At 37.8% G+C, this 22,148-nt stretch overlaps 1 pseudogene; it reads right to left on the reverse strand.

Moving 5' to 3' along the window:
• Positions 1 to 8,451: 8,451 nt before the first annotated feature.
• On the reverse strand, positions 8,452 to 9,967 carry LOC128113841 (F-box only protein 34-like; annotated as a pseudogene).
• Between the last annotated feature and the right edge of the window lie 12,181 nt (positions 9,968 to 22,148).

The raw sequence follows: 22,148 nt of genomic DNA on the forward strand, positions 1-22,148 counted from the left end.
AATGATACAAGTAAGTGGTGCTGGGAACGCAAAGATTAGAAATTGTCTGGAGGTAAGCTCTATGTCCTTCTGTTTTATAAAATGATCTTTCCCTTGGTTTTAAGTGGAGTGCAACCCTCAGACAGAAGACTGAATCTCTACTATGTAGTCTCACATTTTGTTGTAATCCAGGCAGCTGGAAATACTAAGGAAAGAAATAATCATTTCTTCCTGTGTGCTCAGCTAGAAACATTCCTTTGAGGTTAAACATTCTGTTAAATGATGTTTTCCGTCATGCATGTACTTGGATGAGTTTCTGTAGCTGTTGCTCCTGTCTTATAAGACATAGAGGAATCAAGTTCATCTGCTCCTACAGATGAAGGATTGGTCCATAATACTACTAAAAAAATTATTAAATGACCAGCTAATGAACATTTGTTTTCTTTTTTCTAAGTTTTTCTTCACTATTATAAATCTGTACATGTATATTTACAGATACATTAGTCATGAGATTAGTCCATTTCTTGGTATTTTTACCTTAATGCACAGTTGGGTTTAGTACATTCTTTGTACTTATCCTCTCATATAGCTTAGATAGAATCTACTCAAAATACAGTAACCATGGAAGTGCAAATACTGTATACATCTTCCCCCTTTTTACTTTTTGTTGCTTATTTTTGACCTAATAAGGAAATACTTTCATTTGCATGTGGCTGCGGAGACCCTAGGAATCTCTTACACTATTACAGATTTCTCTTGTCTGCTAGAATACTAAGATGGGCATTTACTTTCTTCCTCTTTTGAACTTGTGGCTGGCATAGGATGAACACTATTGGAGGCTTAGTTGGCTATAATTATTTTTCCCACAAAATACATGTGTGTCTTTTTTGAGGGCAAGAATTTCAGAATGAAAAGAAGCAAGCCATGCCGGGCAGTGGTGGCGTACGCCTTTAATCCCAGCCCTAGGTAGCAACTCATAGGCCTCGTGGACTTCACACAGCTGTTCAGACTCATAGCCTAGTCCTGAAATTCAGCAAGTTACCTATATACTCTGAGACTCCAGGCAGATCTGTATATTCTTCAAACTCAGTTTTTGTCATCTGGAAGATCTACCTTATTCTACCATGAAGCTGTCCATAAGGATAGTCTACATCTACAACTCCATTTAGAAACATCTGGAGACTTTGAAGGAGATAGGTTCTTAGATAGAATTTTTTTCTGCATAAAACTCTATGTTACTATACTTCTTTGACCTGTATTTATCAAAAACTTCTTAATTTCATCTGGCAAGATGGCTTAGCAGGTAAAGGATAATCCACTGAGTGCTTGAGATTCTGAAAATGGAGGATAATTTCATAGTTTATCAAGGAAGTTATATATTTTCCTCTATGTGCAGAGAAGTTTGAGTTAATAAGGTAGAGGACCGTTGTTCTTTCCTCCTTTCTTCATGCTACTCTCATTCCTACTTCTTTTTGTTCAGTTTTCTACTCCACATATTAAAGAATTGAATATATAAAAATATAGAGACTATACTAACCTATTGGCTCACACACTACAACTTTCATTGATTACCACAGTGAAAGAAATAATCACTGAAAGACTACAGTCTACAGTCTCCTTTCTCTTTGCTTTCCCTGTTATGCATCTCCATTCATGGTACTCTGCAATATTGCCTCTTCCTCCTTTGAGCACATTAAATATTTAAAGAATGTATTTGCTATTTAAACTCACTAATATTCTCTTGTTGACTAGGACAAACATTTTCTGTAATTGTTTGATTATGTCTTAGTTGTGTGTATATATATATATATATATATATATATATATATATGTGCTCATTGTGTGTATATTGTTATAAGAAAATATTCTATAGTTTTGTAAGTTGTTTGCTTTGCACTTCTTGTTTATTCAAGTAACATCTTGGGTCTTTGATGGAGTTAAAGACTAGATAGTTACAGTTATAGTTTTTCTCAGTTATGATAGAAGATAAATTAGGTACAGAATTTCGTACTCACCAAGATAGGATAAATAATGGAGTATTTTCTCTGAAATTGCAAAACAAAAATGGACTGGACATTGTGAATGTAATTATTATCTGATAATTGTTCTTATTATATGTAGCTTTACTGTGTTAGAGTTAAACCCTTTCCTTTTCATTTAAACAAAAAGGGGGAAATATTGTGGAATAATTTTTTTGTACACTGTGAAGATGTGTTTTTGCCAAGGTGCCTCTTATTGGTTTAATAAAAAGCTAAATGGCAATTAGCTAGACAGAAGGTACAGGTGGTGCAGCCAGACATAGAGGACACTGGGAGGAAGTAAGGCAGGATTGCCAGCAGACACAGAGGGAGCATGCTGGAGGACAGGTAAAGCCATGAGCCACATGGCAATACGTAGATTAGTGAAAATGGGTTAATTTAAATTATAAGAGCTAACTAAAAACAAGCCTAAGCTATTGGTGAAGCTTTCATAATTAAGAACAAGTCTTGTGTGGTTATTTGGGAGCTGGCTGGCAGGACAGAAAGGACTACCTACACCAAGCACTGTGAGGTAGGGAGGGGCAGACACAGGCTAACCTGTGGAACTCATTAGCCAGACAGTCTAGTTCCATCAACGAACGTCTGTGGTCGTATTGTGTTCCCCAAAATATTGTGTACCCTGGTAAACTTATCTGGGGTCGGAGAACAGAAAAGCCACTAGATACTAAGGATAGGCAGTGGTAGCACATGCCTTTAATCCTAGCATTCCAGAGGCAGAAATACATCTGTTCAAGGATACAGACAAGCATGGTGACTCATGCCTTTAATCCCAGAAAGCCAGCCTTTAATCCCAAGGAGTGATGGTAGAAAGCAGGAAGGTGTATAAGGCGTGAGGACCAGAAACTAGCAGCATTTGGCTGGTAAGCTTTCAGGCTTTCGCGCTGCACAGTTCAGCTGAGATCCATTTGGATGAGGACTCAGAAGCTTCCAGTCTGAGGAAACAGGATCAGCTGAGAAGTTGGCCAGGTGAGGTTAGCTGTGGCTTGTTCTGTCTCTCTGATCTTCCAGTGTTCACCCCAATAACTGGCCTCGGGTTTGATTTTATTAATAAGACCATCTAAGATTTCTGCTACAAAAGTCAGGTTCAGTGAGACCTTGATTTAAATAGCAAGATGAAGAGTGATAGAGGAAGCCATCCTAAATTGACTGCTATTCTCCAAACACACTCATGCCATGTACATGTATGATATACAAACAAATAAATACACCTTAACCATTACACATAAGAGATTTCACAATATTCAGATGAATTCTTGAGTGACAACTGATAATACCCATCAATCCCCAGCTCCATCTCTTCCCCTTGGCACAGCTTACTAGAAATTAACTCTCACTGCCCATTTTAGAGGTAAAAGTAGATTAGCACAAAAAGGCACCAACTTTTTTCTTCAAGGATTCACAGTAGTGTTTAGCATCTGGATGAAATTCTTAATGTTTATTTGTGTCCAATGAGAAAAAAAACTGTATATGCTAGCTGCTTTGGTCATGGTGGTTGGAAGAGTGTGAATCCATGACCTATAATTGCTTTCATGATTAAAGCTCTTGTGTGATGTCTGATTTTTGCTTGTTACCAATGCAAGCTTATCATTTTCGTCAGATGCTTGAATTATTCAATTAAAAATTTTAGCCTGAGCAAGCCAGCCAAGACTATAGGAAATAACAAGGCACAGAAAATAAATTGTATTTTGACTGGAACACTATCAAGAATGTTAATGCTGTTCTGGAGGCAATTGGCCAAGGATGAACTAGAACTGGAGAATTTCTGATCAAAGTCCTGTTTTTCTTTCTCACCTCACAGCAAAGAGCATCAACTTCAATTGTGCTTAATTGGGAAGCTGAACCAATTCTTCAGGGTCTATTTTGTGCAGTTCCAGAGCTTACATTGACCACCACTATCTCCACTGGGCCTCCTTTATAGACAGTTTCTCCTCTTGTAGCAACTTTTAAATGAGGCTAGATTCAAATGTAGGTGGCTTGAAAATTACCAAAAGCATAATTGTGCAATTAAGATAAGGCTAAGGATAACATCCTTCCTTAGCAGTGAGTACAAATGCAGACAGTTTCAGCTCTGACATATCTACTTTGGGTCTCTTCTCTGAAGAATTCAGAAAAGAACTGTCATTGGGTATGGTTACTCTTTATTCATTTTAAATCATTCCTAAAATTCTTTACAATTTGACATATGTATACTTTGCATACTGACCACTCTCACCTCCTACTTCCCACCCACCCTTGTCCATACCTGTAATCCCCACAAGTGTCTTTCACACACAGTTTGTTTTGTTTTGTAACCCACTAAGTTGAACCAGCTCTATCTGTATGACTATGGGTTTGGAGCTACCTACTGGAGCCTAAGAGGGTCAGCTAGGGGCACACAACTGAAGACAGTGATTCTCCATTCCCAGAATCTATCAATAGACATGAGCCTCTTTCTAGCCTCCTTGACTGATTGTTGATAGCATTGGTCTTGTGTTGGCTCAGTGAAGACAGTACAGTTGATGTGAAATGATTATTATAAGAGTTGTACTGAGTCTAGGGAATGGCATTTCTTAGCTCTTCACCCACTCTTCTGGCTCTTACATAACTTCTATCCCATATTCTGCATGTTTCCTGAGCTTCAGCGGGAACAGGATCTGGACATGATTGTTTTACTTGGGCAAGTGTCCTAAAGCATGGCTCTGTGGCAGGACCCCTCCTGAGTACCAGTGAAATCTGAAAATGTAGATGTCTTGGGTGAAAAAGATCTTCCTCTAGTAAGCACAAACCAGTGATCTTATAAGGATTGTCAGAAAAAATGGGAGGGAGCTGTGCGTATGCTCAGTGGTTACCTTTGTCTGAAGGAGGCAAACAACAATAAAAAAAAGTAGCAAGGAAAATGAAAACATAAATACACAAATAATCAAATTCCAAGCATTCCAAGTGGGACTTGCTGGTTAGAGTGGGGGGATTTAATAGCATTTGAAAATCACTGCAGCTGGTGGATTGACCAACCCTGCAACTACCCAGGCCCAGAATCAGGGTTATGAGTTGGCTCATCCCAGCATCCACCCCATCTGTGATCTGCTGGAGCACATGAAGGGGCTGGTACTGCAGATTCAAAGGTCAGGATCCCCACAACACAGGCCAACAACAGGATGCCCAAGAGGAGCCCCATTGAGGACCCAGTATTGATGGTGCAGCAGAAACCAGAGGCCTCAAACCAGACCAATGACTCTTTGCAATAAACAATTGCAAGTAAAGATATATAAATAAAAGTGTGTATTGCATGACTCACTGTCACATTACAGCTTTCATGACAATATTTTTATTTTATTTTTTTCTTTTCTTTCCTTTTCTCTTAAATTTTACTTTATTTTATTTTGTAGGGGAGGTTGGAAGGGCAGAGGGTGGATATGAAGTGATGGGGAAATGAATGAGATTGAGATGCATAATGTGAAAGAAACAATCTCTGATCACTTAAGTAGGATGCTCACTGCTTTTGAGTCAATTAACATGAAGATTATGTCTGAATTTAGCAAATTAAAATTTGATAAATTAAGCATTCTAAGGAATGTATAAGAAACATAAATATTTTATTTAGAAAAAGATCAAATATAAAAGGGAATATAGTGCCTATTCATAGACATTTATAAATTCTTAATCATAAAATATGTATTTCTTTCTAATTTTAATATTTCCTTATAATGTGGTGATTACTATTAATTTCAGTCTTTTGTTGAATATCTTAACTTCAAGGAAGAAATGCAGACATTTGAAATTCCCAATAACCAAGAGAGGGCATTTCAAAAAGTTGAAAGATAAAATGTCTTCAGATATAGTTTAAATTAAGTCTTATTTAACAATGTCCTTGATTATTAATATATAACTTAAAGTTTATTTTTAAAGGCTGAAATATGTCTGTGAATCTTTGAGTGACAGTTTCTAAAACTAAAACACAGATGTCATGTTGCCATGCTGTATAAAAATGGTTTTGTTTTCATTCTGTAAGTGACTACTATTTGTAAAGAAAGATGTACCATGTAAACTGGTTCTCAACTGATTGAGGCTTCCTGGATGGATACTTCTTAAACATTGTGAGTTAAGAACAGAATTACTTGTCTTATCTCTAATTTATTATGCTTGAGTTTGTTCCTATTGTCAAAATAATCTAAAGTGCAATAACAAACACAATGTTGAAATAAAAACATATGTACTTATATTTATTTTGTATTTATATTTATTTTGTTATTCCATAGAAATTTCTGCAATAGAAAATTAAAACAACACAAATAATGTAGACTAAGTAAAAAGCAACTTATCTGGTATATATAAACAAGATTTTAGAAGATAGGAGAGAGGAAGCCTTCTACTGGTTATAGCCTTTTTACAATTTCTGTAGGGCTAGTCATACTTTTTCTTTAGCTCACACTAATGAGAGATTCTAGGTCATCTATGAGAGGGGTGATGTGTCTGTATGGGAGTTCATTCATCTGTAGTTTTTGGCTCATGCATCTTTCAAGTTGAGCTGGATGTGATGCATTGGCTGAACTCCATAAATTCTCAACCTCTTGGGGCAAGGAAACCAGTCAGATATATTTTCTTGGGAATGTCTCAAGCACGAGTCTTTTCCTTCTCACTTATTCTAAATTTGCATTAGCCAAGTTTAATAGCAGTAAAAGGCATCACTAAAGAAGGGAAGACCTGGGGCTAGTGATTCACTTATTGCAAAGTCTTTTGCTGTAGTTCAAACAAAGAACTTGGGTTCAGTCAGCATGCAGTTGAGGTGATGAATTAAAGGAGTAGCCAGTGAGACTTACTAAGGCATAAATAGGTGTTAAGAATGAATCCAAGGCATCTGGATTCTTCAACTGAATGGTTAGGACCATGGAGGGAAGCACTGTGGATGGGACAATTGAAGAGAAATGACCATGATTTAGTGTTGAACCTCATGAGTCTACATGTTAGAAGTCACTCCATTGGAGATGAAGATAAAAGCCAAGGCTGGATTACTTATAGTTAAAGGCTTCACTTTTCCTTTTGACATGCCATGAATTTCTATATACTTAGTCTATAATCTATAACAATTCTTTAGGACCTATTTTGGTTCAGATAGAAATCTTAACCTGGCCAACACTATGTCCTAGAGGCCCATTGATACACTGCTATTTTGTATATGAGTTTGGGTTTTAGGAGAATCTCATGGGTTGCAGATATGCATTTGGGAATGCTGTCATGTATATGATGTTTTGAACCCATGTGCGTTTAGATGAAATCAATAGGAGATCTTATAAGTAAATGTCAGGAGGAAGACCAAGGACCTTTTGCCATTTAGAGATTGTGATAAACATGAGAAGTAAGCAATAAGTGCAGAGAACAAGTAACTGGGAGGAAGAATAAAGCATAAGGAATCAAAGCAGAATGTGCCATTATGTAAATAAACATCCCAGGGAGAAGAGAAGGTTGAGCTGAAGAAATACAGTTTGCAGGTAAAGATGATAAGGATCAGAACTTGGCATGGATTTAGTAGATGATCTTACCAATAACATTTTTACAGGATTGTCCCTTAATGAGAAGTTTTGTCTGGGTTTTGTGGAGTCCCCTGAATCTGAGGATGAGATCTGAAATAAACACAGACAGATTTTAATATTCGATTTCTAATTCTTTTAAAATATTATCTATCCCAATTTTCAGAACTATTTCCATTGGTTGCTTCTGAAACATAATTTTAGAGGTTTAATATGTCACATCCTTTTATTTTCCTTGCTTCGAATTTTTTTATAGGAAATAATCACAGTTTATTTGGAAAGCATTCATGTTTTATACATGACATATAAATTTTGAGGAGACCACACAACAGTAGCCGCAGTCACCTAGCTGCATTGTGCTGATTAAGTTTAATTAATTAAGTAAAGGTGCTTAGGTTTAATGTGCTCTTTCACGGCCCTGTAAAAAAAATGCAACCATTACATACACTGTAAACACTACAGGGTGTCAAATCTCTTTCTAACCCCAAACATCATTTTCACAGGACCAAGCACACACGGTCTGAGGTAAGGTGCTCCGTTTTTCCTTTTTAGGCACAATTCTCATCTGGAGGTTCTACTCTCCTTTTCACTCACTTCAAATATGGAGCCAGTGCTGGAAGAGTTCTGCCTCGCCTGTGTGGAGACTGCCTGGTGACCTTTGTATGTCCCGGATGGGGGAAAACAGGCCGAATTCTTCACAGCTGAATGGCTGAAGCCATGGAACATCACTCTGGGTTCAATGTGAGGCAACACCATAAAACCATGGGACTGATCTCTTGTACAGAGGGCAAATTAAATTTAAAAAAAAATGCCCAAGTAATAGAAGCCTGATCTGAGCAGAGATTCTTTAAGGGTGGGGATGAAGTCACATGCCTGAAGCTTTACCCAGGTGTTTCACAGTCCTGTTTCTATTCACATGGACTTCAGTACTATTCATTCTTGCTGCCTCTTGATTTCTTATGGATTGAGCTATTAAAGCTGTGACAGGCAGGTAGGCAACTATTATCGATTGTCACAAAAGTCCATCTTACAGCCAGGAAAGCCCTTCTGAGACCCTGAGAGCAGCAGCAGCATATCCACTCCCCGGACCCATAGGCAATGCCTCACAATAGGGGCTGGGATGCCACTTACCCCTTTTCACATACTTTTTCATGCAAGGATCTTATTTACAGTGTGGGTCTTGGATCCACTGAGAATCTGCTGGTTTGGTGCTGTAGTATTCAATGAATACATTTAAGAACCACTAAATGCCTGGTAGGGAGTAACCTGAAGATTTTCACCGTGATGCAGTGAAGCAGGCATGCCATGTATTAGTGATGCTCCAGAAACTGCTGGATTTTAAACCTGGTCTCCAGGAAGTCCTGAGATATCCACCTCTTCCAACTGGATGCTTCAAACACGGGTAATGTACTTCCGTCACAGAGGCTGCTGGGACAAGTGGCTCCAGAGAAACATCTCCTTGCATGCATTTCTTCAGCAGCATCTTGAAGCAGACTGGCTTCTGAAGCCTCTTGTGCTGTGTGTTCATTCAGCCTGGAGCATGCTAGTTGGTCCCATGCAGACCACAGGAAAAAAAAACAACATCCCCAGCAGAGGCTCTTCAAGGGAATCTAAAGTGAATGGCTGGTCTTCCTATACCGTGCACATAGTGATGCTGATGCACACAGGTTCCTTTCGCTGGTCAGGACTGTGGTTCCTGAGTGGTCCAAGCACTCTACTCATGTAACAGATAGCGTCTGTGGGCAATTCACTGACTTGGAGACAGGCGTGAGAAGAAAAGGGCAATTCATCAAGTTCGCCTGCCACTTGTACATCAGTCCACTTGCAGTTTTTCAGAGCTGTTTGCTGACCTGGATCTAATTCTGCATCCACGTAGCAGTTCACACCTGCTGGTAATGAGGGACAGCCTGAGAAGTATCGTCCCAGACCTGGTCGCTTGCAGAACAATGGTTGTCTGAAGAGGGTCCTCCACTCACAGACACCAACTGCATGGGATGTATCTGGGTGTCAGGTATGTCTGGGGTGCCTTTTTTATTTTTGTCTTCATCAGCCGGAGCACCATTTGTAACCAATACCCCACCTACTTTTCGATGGAAGCTGTTCTCTTCCCTGACAAGCTCCTGGATTCCCACTGACCCTGGCGTTTCAGGCACTCAAGACGCCAACCGGGCTTATAAGGACAGAGACTGGCTTGCTCTGTGACAACCAGCCTCACAATTTCCTCTTTCCACGGGTTCTTTACTGAGTCCTGGAGCAGAGAAGTTCTCAGGCTCAGGTGACACACCTGTAGATTGACCAGAGATCTTCGCAATCGAAGGGGAACTTGTACAGTTTTCCCACAGAGTTAGTTAGCAGAGCAGTGGCTCACTGCTGGAGGAAGGCAACCATCGGCATCATGGACAGGGACCTCCCAGCAGAGACACTGTCTCCACTGTCACATAGCATAGGAAACTTGGCTCTAGCATCTTACTGCTTCAGCTCGCATGTCCTTTTCTACATTTTGTTATTTATTTAAAAGTGTTTTTGAGATGAGTTAGTTGTGTGCGTGTGTTCAAGTGTTAAGAATGGAGGTCAGGAGGCAAATTTGAGAGGTGGCTTCCTCCTTACACAGTGATGTGGCAGGATCTCTCTTGCTTCTGCTGCTGTGCTGGGCAACATCAAACGAGCTGACCAGCATGCTTCTAAGAGTCTCCTTTCCTGGCCTCCCATCTCAGCATAGGAGTGTTGGGGTTTTAGATATGTATCCCTGCTTCTAATTCTCTATGTGAGTCGTGGGATCAAACTCAGGTTATCAGAGTGTGCAGCTAATGTTTTTCCATGCTGGCTCATCTCCCTGGCCCAGATTATATTAGGTGTTATTGGCTTAAAACTTAGACATCACAGTCATGGAGGGTGCTTTGAATGCTCCAGAATACAGTGGGCTCATCAGCTTGTTGAACACTGAAATTTATGGCTGTGATTTGCGGATGTTCCATTGCATTTATCTTTTGGTTGTTGATAAATCACCTCCAAGAAGATCACTGAAGTTTAAAATCAAGAGGTCTCTTCAGGAACTGTGATGTCTAGCTGTTTTTAGTTTCTGTTAGTCAGTGGACTTAGGAAGGGAGACTTCCCGTGAAAAAGGAATCAATCAATTCTACAGCTATTTGGAGCATGCGTGGGTTGCAAGCCTATGCTTCCTGTCTAAATATAGCCCTCCCAAACTCTTCCTTCAGGCTTCTTGAAGATTTCTGACTTAGTATAACCTATAATTCAAATCTGAGCAGAGGGTTGGTATGGGTTCAAACCAATGCAGCCATAGAATCAAATCGGTTTAGTTGGTAATGAGTTCTCTTAATTGCTTTATTTAAGGAGTGTTGATAACTGCCTGACAGAAAGACAAGCTCAAGTTCAATAAACAACAGATGCTTCAACAGTTACTCATTTCACCATGAGCTTTAGGGTCACACTTCCTACTGATGTTTTGTAGCCTGACTTTACCTCATTTTAAAGTTTATTATTTTTTATTACTATTACTTATTATGATTATAATTGCCGTGTTGGGGGATCAAACCTGGGGCTTGTATATGCTTGACAAGGCTATGCTACTGAGCTGATCCCTCAATGTAGTAAGTACTTTACTTTTATAGAAAGTATACAATTATTTATAATCATTTTAAGATGTTGGTATGTGGCCTTTTCCAGTACATGTGATGATTTTGAAAAAATGAGTATCCACCCATTGAATAGCACTTTGAGTCATTTTCTTTTGCTTTCCTATTGATGGGCAGCTTGGTGAGTTCCCAAGCTTTCTTGTCATACCCCAAATCTCTTTCAATCAAATTTCTCAAAATTTGATTTGCAAAAATATGGCAAATATTCCAGTTGACCATGAATTCCAGTTCTTATCATCATAGATTCTGATTTGGTAGAAGTGGGAGAGATCTTAGGACTGTATATTTTTAACTGTCTACTCCCTCTCTCTTGAGTGGCTTATATTCTGATTAACAACCAACAGTGGGAAATAGATGGCTTTACAAGCAAACTTAAAACTTAAGAGCGACACTTAACAATTTGTTTTTAATTTTGCAAAAGTTTAAACAGCCCCCACATCCCCCCAAATTAAACTTAAGGTGTTTGAGGTCTTACTCATGTCTTCCATGTGGTCGCAAGTCCTAAATGTTAAGATTCGTATTCCAGTCCTTGGAAAAAAAGAATTTCTCATTCTACACCTGAACCTCTACCTATGATGAGCCTGTGGACTTCACTTGATGTGACCTGCCACTAGGATGGGAGACTGCAGACTTTACTGCTGTCCTGATGCTTGATTTTTGTGATTGCCACATTTTCAACCTTAGCTTTTATTAGTCCTCATCTTTGAACTTGATACATGTTTCATTGAGACATAACAGAAAAGTATAACTATTGGGATAATGAACCTGAAGAATTAATTATTTTCTATAATATGACTCCTTTCTTATTGGTGCTCTTTAGTGAGTATGTATGGGCTGTGGGAAATGAGGCTACTAAAAATGCTATGAAGGGCTTCCTCATTACTCACATTTTGGATTGAGGATGAAAATTTAAACCATCTGTAAACATTATTGAAACTACAGTGCAACCCATTGTGTTTTTAACCAGTGAAGCAGCTATAAAACATTTACAAAGCCTTTGTCTGTGAACTCTCATCATAGGAAATAAATACAACACTATAAGACAAATACAAAACGGTTCTTTGGTTTTTAGCATGTATGTATTTAACACTTGTCTTAGTCGAGGTTACTGGTGCGGTGATGAAACACCATGACCAAAAGCAAATTGAGGAGGAAAGGGTTCATTTAGCTTACATGTGTACATTATTGTTCATCATCAAAGAAGGTCAGGACAGGAACTCAAACAGGACAGGAACCTGGAGGCAAGAGCTGATGCAGAGGCCATAGAGGAGTGCTACTTATTGACTTGTATCACATGGCTTTCTCAGTCTGTTTTTTTATAGAACTCATAACTACCACTGGCCCAGGTATAACACCACCTACAATGGGCTGGACCCTCCCACATCTGTCACTAATTAAGAAAATGCCCTATGTTTACTGGCACGGGCCTCTAATCCTAGCACTCAGGAGGCAGAGACAGTTGGATCTCTGTGAGTTCAAGGCCAGTCTGGTCTATATAGTAAGTTGTAGGGCAGCAAGAGAACTACATATTGAAACCCATCTCAACAAACAAACAACAACAACAACAAAACAACCAAAACCTAAAAACCAAAACCAAAACCCTCACCCCTCAAAATCTCCTACAGGCTTGCCTACAGCCTCATCTTATGGAGGCATTTTCTTAATCAATGCTCCCTCCTCTCAGATGACATTTGCTTGTGTCAACTTGGTATAAAACTATTCAGCATAATACTGCAATCTCTTAGACAGAGATCTGTCACATGAAAGTGAAGAAGATAGGCTAGCTGGAAATAGTAAGGTATTCATAAGAATTTAATATGTGCTACTGTAGCTAAAGTCCCACTTTTGATATCATGATGACAAGCATACAACAGTCAGCAGCCACATGTGGTTATCATTACTATTAATTCAATAAATAAAATAATATAGTAATTAATTAAATTAGTATAACATAATTAAAAATGTGAAGCTAATTTCTGAGTTACAGTAACCATACTTCAGCCTTGAGTGGCAAGATACCATCACAGATACCTAACGTTTTCTGAAAGTTTATTGGACACTTCTGCATATGAGTCTCTCAGATTATTGGTCCTATGTGGCCAGAGAAAAATAAATACTCCCCATGCAAACTGCTGTTATTTACTTCAGCTGACCTCTTGGGTTAAGATGATCTTGAGAAAAGGAATAGTCTAGAAATCTCTGCTTATGACTGGCTATGTGCTGAACGGCAATAGGCCTGTGATAAGATATGTTTCTGAAGTATGAACATGTTTGTTTTTTTTTAACATTCAATTGGACTGGCAATTTTATTCCACTAAAACATGTATACTTCTCAGGGGTGCCTAAGCATTGCCCTGTTATTTTTATTTAAGGAATTAGTTACTTTAAATTGTGCTTACAAATTACTGCATATTTCCTGCTTAGAGAAATGTATTAAAAAACATGTGCATTTTATTTCATAGTTTGAAGAATAATTGCTTCCTTTATAGTAAACAAATATTGCCTATAATTTCATTTTGTAATAAATAGAAAAAGAAATAATTAAATAATTGAAATGAAAAGATTCCTTAATGCTATTAAAATTCAGCCAGAGAAATATTTGTTACTGCTTTCAAATTTTTATGTAAGAAGATTCATTGAAATACCATCTGACTCCAAAGCATATATAGATCCACCCTCCACTGACAGTGTATGTATTTTCTTTCTAGGTCCTTGCCAGAGACTTCCCTTCAGCATTCTATAAGCCTAACTTATAAAATGTATATATGATCAGAAAAAGATAATTTATAATGAAGGAATGTGTTGAAATCTATCTTTCCTAGAAGAGGATAGTAATGCAAGTAGGTGTTCAGTGAGCATGGACATTAAGGATACTAGTGTTCAGATATGTTCCATTCATGACCCTGATTCTTAACAGAACAGAATCAGGAGAAGCAGGTTGGTGAAGCTAGGTTGAAGGGTTCAAGCAAAGAGTTAGGTAAATAACTCTGAGTTACTGCTATATAGTTTTTAAGCAATGAGAACTTTACTAGTCTACAAATAGAGAGACAAACTATTCAAAAAGCAAGTATTCTGGCTGAACAAGCCCTGGCTCGAGACCAAATCTAAATAAGAAGAGGCTATATATTCCTAGACTAGACTATTTTTCAACTGCTGTAAGCTTTCTTTATTGAAATACAAGTGGAATAAAGTGAGACTAATATGTAAACAAATATATTTGTCTTTAGGAAATTCAAACAAAGTGAAAAAAGGGAGTAAGAAGATTACCTTTCTTTGTCTTGTGTATTTATAATGGAGTTTATAAGGAACAGAGGTTTGTGCATTTTAATTTTAGAGGCTGTGACATTCAAGGTCATGAAGTCTTCATAAGGTGAGAGCCTTATTGCGTTATTTCATGGTAGAAGGCAGAAAGCAAAACAGGGAACCAGCTAGAATTAAACTTGCTTTTATTAACCAGAGCAAATCAAATCAATAACAAAACATTCCTATGATTTCAAAGCCATGATAATGTGTGATTATGACATTAATTTACTCACTAATGGCCTAAATATCTTCTATAGATCGATCTCTAGCAATGTTGCATGGGGGCATTAAGTTTCCAACATAGCAAATATGGTAGACATTGAAAGAACAAGGAATGGACACATGATTGTGATACTGAAGGATTAATAACAGGGGTTTGATTGGAATAAGGATAGAAGTCGATGACAATCAGTCTTGCCATGATTATCCCTTTGACCATCAGGATATAGATGAGGAGGTCAGAAAATTACAGCTTGAATGAGAGACTAAGGAACAAGATCATCAAGATTTTACTACAAGTTACTATTTGCCATTTTATCTCCCACTCTGCCTCTTTTCTCTGTTTTTGATCTGATTTTTTCCCCTCAAGATTCGTTTTATTTTTTAATTGTGTGTATAAGTGTGTATCTGTGTGTGGATACATACATGGGAATGCAGATGCCAGAGGTTTCAGATCCACCTTGAGCTAGAGTTTACAGGCAGTTGTGAACTGTGTGAAATAGATGCTAGGAGACTAACATGGGTTCCCTGGAAGAGCAGTGCGTGCTCTTAAACACTAATCCACTCTCCCAGCACACTTGATCTTTTTTTTAAAAAAATTTGTGTTTGTAACAATATATGTCTATATTTTATTGCATATATTAAAATTTGAGATAAAGCATACACAAGTGTACAGTCCTCATTACTTACAATAACATTTTTATAACATCACTGTGAATACTGACTTAGTTAAGACAACACTTGATCCCTAAGGAGCTGGTTTGCTCACAGGCTCTGGTTGCAAGATTTTTTTTTGGTAAATTATTAATATATAACCTGATTTGTGAAAGGTTTGTTTTAATACAGAATAGATATTACAAGTTATTGCTTTATTCTTGGGAAAGTACTAGAACTCTTTGCAAATAAAGCATATCTAGAATAGATATTTTCTCCACGAGGTTTGTTACAATTTTCTTGTGACTGGGAACACTGAACAGCACTTGAAAACTACATTTTTGAACCATTTTAAACAGCAAAATCTCCAGCCAAACTAAAAGCATAAAATGTGAAAAATGGTGCACTAAATATACCACAAAAAGCCACATCTTACAGCATAAAAATTGAAATGAAAACATAGAGCATCCCTCTGCTTCTTCTCTGCTAGGAATGTGTACCCCGGGACCTTCAAAGTTCTCAGCATCCTTTGTATACACTTGTGTCTCGAAATGACTATGAATATGCCACACATATCAATTAGAGGTTGTAAAGATGTTTTAGAAGCATGGGAGCTTATAATGAAGAACTTGCCAACAATAAGGGTAGATTATATGAGGGGGTGTATGTGCGTATGTACATAAGTAGCAATAGTTGACCTATGATATTACCTATAGGAAGTGAGACAGCGTGTTGGCCATTAGATACACAGTGTAGAATGGAAAGGTAAAGACCATGGTCTTTGCACATCTGAGTGGAAAACATGAACACAGGAGGGCAATGAATACATGGATGGCCAGGTGAAACTTGGGAAGCTAATATACAGTGCTAGATGAAAGACTGTAAATTTGTCACATTATTATCATTCAAGATGGTGTTTACTATGTGGATGTGGTTTCATATTTTCATAACTTTATGAATCTACTATCATTCTCTCGTTATTTAAACATTAAGTGAAAATCTTTTGCATATGGATTTGTCTGAGTGTTCATGGGGTACTAGAGTTACAGAAAAAGAAGCAAGTTGACATTATAAATCAAATCTGAGTTAGGCCTTTTCTCAGTTACCAGTTCCAACTGTGGCCCTTTGTGAAGTTCCTTGTTCGTTCATAATTATCCTTCCTTCTCAATGCAAAAGGAAGAAATTTGAGATTTGTCTTCATCCTATACCCTCATGGTATTCTTTAGTAACACTTTCATTCAGAATCTAATTTTTATGTCTTCGATTCTATTAGGTTCATAGCAAAACTGACAGCTTTTGATATATTTATGATATTGAGTAATGACAAAGGAAAGCAAATCATTATAATCAAGTGTATCTATGAGTCAACCATGACAATGTGCTGCTCTAGCTTTATTGTTAGAAGAGAGTTGTGTCAGGAGCTGTCTCTTTATGCATCTTCCCTGCTCCTATACTACAGGTGGAGCCTTAATATTCATTGTTTGATAGTAACAGTGAACATAGCTTCATATCTCTAATGCTTTTTATGGGTGAAGAACAAAGATGATTGCCTTATATATAGTACCTCAGTTAGTCATCCATAATAGATCATTTATAAACAAGGAGATTGAGACCAGATAATTTATGTATCTTGGTCAAGGGCCAGATATGAGGAAAGTTGCCTCTATGTGATCTAATGGAGTTTAGTTATTTGGGATACATACTTAATCCTTGGTGTGGTAGTTTATATAAAAATGGACCCCATAGGATCATAGGGAGTGGCACTATTGGGAGGTGTGGCCTTATTGGAGTAGGTGGAGCCTTGTTGGAGGAAGTGTGTCACTAGAGGTGGGCTTTGGGGTTTCAAATGCTCAAGCCAGGCCCAGTGTTTCTCTTCCTGCTGCCTGCTGATCCAGATAGAGAACTCTGGCTCCTTCTCCAGTACTGCCTGTGCACTGCCTTGCTTCCTGTCATGATGATAATGGAGTAAAATTCTGAACCTGTAATTCAGCCCCAGTTATGTGCTTTCCTTTATAAAAGTAGCCATGGTCCTGGTGTCTCTTCACAGCAATAGAAACCCTAACTAAAATGTAGTGGGTATTCATTCCACCTATGACCTTCGGGTACCAGGCGCTAGGCCATGGCATCTTAGCTAGCTTAAGACCTGAAAAGCACATATGTGGGCCCCTTCTCTCATGATCTTGGATGGTGGAGACTGACTCAGATGGCAGGAAGCAGCGTAGGACCAGTTCTCAGCCTTCCAGGACTCTGCGACAGATTTGCTTTATCCTGTGTTAGTGATTTGTTCTCCTCAATATAATTCTTTAATAAATAATTCCTTTATCAGTTATCTGTGTACTTTCTTCATTACTAAAACATTTGGTTTCCTTCTTTGCAGCAAAGAAGGAAATGGACCAGATAAAATACAACGATAAAAGCTGAGTTCATGACAAAGCAAGTTCTGTTTTAGATTTTTGTGTGCATCTAATGTACACTGTAGCATTATACAGTTGTTGGTGATAGTGCGTTCCTTCTCATTTCATGTACAATATGAATACTGTTCCAGAAAACATTGTATATAATTCTTTCTTCTCCCTCCCAAAGTTAATTAGGTGGTGAGACAATTCCTATTTACTGAAATATGTTCCACACATTGTGCTAAGAATGCTGAAAGCATATATCTTTAATACTTATAATAACTGTGTGAGTAACGTGTTATTATTATGTGCATTTTTAGACTGAAACACTCGGCTTGGCTAGAACTCAAGTGAGGGATATGAGGAGCCTGAAATTCCAACTTATACTTGCTTCTCTGAACCCTTGCCTCTCACAGATACTCCCTTAGCTGTTCTGCTTCCTCGTTGGTACTGAACAATAGATAATTACACAGCTTGTATCGTGTTTCTAACCTAGTGTTTTGAAGTACATGGATTCTACCATCTGGAAACTTTTCTACAAACTATGGATACAGAATGCTATTCCACAAGAAACTGGAGAATAAGGAAATGCCAGTGTTTGCAAGTCCAAATGCAGTGGAAATTGGGGCATATAACTGGTTAGAACTGAAGATACAAAGAGGACTGCATAGAAGAATTAAGGTTTACAGTACTTTAAAGTTTATATGGGGCCAAGAAAATTGGTAAAACAAGAGCAAATTCTAGGCATGGACCACACCACAAGCAAATGCCAAGGAATCCTCGAAATAAGTAACCTGAAGGACTGAAAGAAAGAGAGCATTCATTTAGTGTATCTGCAATTACTCATTCATGTGACTGCTGTTATGTGTCAGGTTCTTACTGTTACTGTGAAAATGGTTGCCCACTGACAGGTAAATAACCACATTGTAAAGTGATAAGATGTGGATAGCTCAGTTGTATAAAGCATCTCTAATCAGGCTAGCATTATCCACAGTATCCAATTAGGTATTCCCCTGATTTTTAAAAATGTAGCAGTGCTAATTTTGTCAATCACAGTCAATTTTTTCGAATTACTTTTGATTGTTTTTTTTTTAGTTTTTTGAATTATTTTTGATTAGCTTTTAATTAATTGAGTGTAGTAGGTTAGCTTCATTGACACTATGTAAGATGGTTCATGTAATTGTATAAGCATGAAAAGCTTTATATTATTTCCAAAACTCTTTCATTTCCTTTTCATCTTTATACAAATACATGAACCATCTCACATAGCAGAATTACTTACAGGAGGTATAAGTGAAAGCATGGTTTTAAAAGAAGTTAGGCTTAGCAGGCTAATGAAGTGACTGATAGTTTTCCAGGTTAGTAAAAGGTGAAAGATGTTGTCTTAGTTAGGGTTTTTATTGCTGTGAAAAGACACCATGACCACGACAACTCTCATAAGGGAAACATTTAATTGAGAGGGCTCACTTACAGTTTTGGAGGTTCAGTCCATTATCATCATGGTGGGGAGCATGTGGCCTACAGGCAGAAATGATGCTGGAGTAATAACTGAGAGTCCTACATCTTGCAGCCAACAGGAAGTTAACTGATTTTCACACTGAGGGCAGCTTGAGCAATAGAGACCTCAAAGCCCACTCCCACAGTGACACACTTTCTCCAACAAGGCCATACCTTCTAATGCCACTCCCTTTGCGGGTCATTTTCTTTCAAACCACCACAGATGTGTACTATGTGAAGAGAAATCAGAATGTAATCCAGGTTAGAGCAGTAGACTTATAAATGGAAAAGGCAAAGCATCTGGTAATTAATCAGAGAGAGAGAGAGAGAGAGAGAGAGAGAGAGAGAGAGAGAGAGAGCTGAAATGTAGAGGATCATGACAGGTTAAATAAAAACTGACAATCATTCTCTCTGGCAGACATTGAAGATAAAAGATGAAAAAAAAATGACACATGATCCATGCCTTCAAATGCATCAGTGTAAGCATCTAACACATTACTCAGTATTTAAATGGTGGTGGAAAGAATAGTCTAAAGAAAGTATGGACCAGACAGGGAAAGAGGCTTAAAGAATGTTTCTCTGAGGAAATAAGTTGTATTAGGAAGAGAACAAATCATTCCAAGATGAAAATACCACAAAAGAATTCTTTAACACAGAAAAGAGCACAAGACCCATCCTACAAAACAAGTAAATCTAGAATAAACTCCTCGATACTTGAACTTCTTTGAGTGAGCTTAATTCTCCTTTTAGTATAGCAGCAAGAGGCAGGGAAGACAAGGATGACAGCTAGGTACAATGATTGACAGATTAAAAAAAATACATAAAAGTCACCATACAAGTAAAATGTACTCCACACCTGCCTCGTGTTGGAGTTCTTGCCTTGTGGTGTTTACAGCAGGTGAAGTACACAAAATACTAAAGACTAAAGAAAGAGCTATCATATTTAAGCCAAGTCACCCAGTTCTGAAAGTGACGATCGCGTCATTCTGTAATGTCTAGAATTTTCTTTCTTTTGCTCACTGTTTTTGTACAATCCCTTTTACTCAAAACCTTATTATCATTCATTTTCTCTTTACCAAGCAAACTGATTATAAACTCTACTTCTGGCTTTCTTCCAAGGTGGAGTTAGACATGACTCATGTCATCATGACTTATTTGGGTTTGCTTTGCTTTTTTCTCCCTCATATTACATTTATCATAATTGAAAACTCTGTACCCACAATGAGCATAGAGAGGCATGTGTTCAATTTAAATAACTTGTTTACACTTGGCTAATAATGTAGTCAACTAAGTGAAGAAACAATCCCTGATTTCTGAATCCTCCCAGCTACCAGAATATAAATATATTTAGATCTTCCTGTTTCTTATCTCATACTTGACAAACAACCTTATTCTACTTTTCTTTCAGACCAGAATAGTTTACTCTAGCATTTAACATCTCCCCAGTACTCCTATAGATCCAGTCATAGCCTCCATTTTCCAAGCTTGATACTGACTATGGTTTGAGAGACTGAGTAAATTGAAGACAGAAATATCCATTGGATAACTTGGTGACCTCACCCTGAAAGAATTAGAAAGATTGTTAACAAGAGAATAACTAGAGAGGTAGCAATGTTTTTGAAAGGAGGAAAAAAGAACAGGGAAAGTACTTTTTGTGCTGGGTTATTTGGGCAAGACTAAAAATTTTGCATGATGTAGGACATTTTTTTTCTGACAGAATTTTTTAAATGTCCACATTTTTAAGGTACATTCATGAAAAAATTTTCTATTTTTTTTACCAACATGACAAACAGACAAGTCTTTCTACCAAATAAGAAAAGAAAAATCACACTCAAGTGAACAATAGTAATGCAGAACCAATAAAGCAAATCTTTTAGAAAGAAACTCAAGCACAAAATGGAATTAGATAGATGACAGAGATGTCACTGTGGATCAGTGAAGCAATGCTATTAATGTGCTGGAATGCTTATGAACATCTCCATACACTGCCTCACAGCACACAATAGTTCAGAACAGGAACATAGAGAAATACAAATTGTTAAGGATTTAAAAAATATAATGCCAATATCGTAAGAAATTCAGGGCATGAGTGATTGTTTCAGTAAACCACAGCCTAAAGGCAACCATTATATATTAAAATTTCTTCCATTTTAAAAAGTGCCATGAAGAGAACAAAAATTATGACTGAGAGTGGGAGACAAACTTGGTAACACACTCGGATAAAAGGAGTGTAGCAACAGAATATAAAAGTAAATCCCATAAATTAATTAAACAAAGACAAACTACTAAAAAATCATGAGGAAGTGAATGTGAATATACATTTGACATACCAGAAAAATTGAATTGGCTGATGCACATGTGAACAACTACTCTAGTTTTTATTCACCAAGACTGGAAGAAGGCAAGCCTCTGTTCTTCCATAGCCAGACCCAAAACAAAGACCGAAAGCCCAGAGGCAGTGCTGACAGACATTGAAGGCACAGGAAGCACTTGACCCATGTGCTCCACATTCTGGAGGATGAGATAATTCGTTTCCAGAGGTAATCCAAATACCCAAGTACACCCAAAAGTGTATATCCAGGGGAGCCATCATATCAGGGCTCTGTCCCTGACCCTTCCATGAAGAAGACAGAAGGATACAACACACCATGTTCTTTCTGAATGTCAAGGCCCACAAGCACCAGCTCAAGGGGGCTATGACACCGTGATTCTGTGACACTGCTGTGGATAAGGCCAACACCTTGATCAGACCTAACAGAGAAGATGCCATATCTTGGACTGGCTCTTCATTATGATACTTTGGATTTTGCCAATAAAACTGGGGCCGTCTACACTGAGTGCAGTTGACTGACTCCAAATACCACCCCCTTTAACATTAAAAAGTATATTATCTCATTAGGAAAA

This window comes from Peromyscus californicus, unplaced genomic scaffold (genome assembly GCF_007827085.1).
Source record: "Peromyscus californicus insignis strain IS unplaced genomic scaffold, ASM782708v3 Scaffold_18__1_contigs__length_77618521, whole genome shotgun sequence".
In the NCBI taxonomy this organism is placed as follows: Eukaryota; Metazoa; Chordata; class Mammalia; order Rodentia; family Cricetidae; genus Peromyscus; species Peromyscus californicus.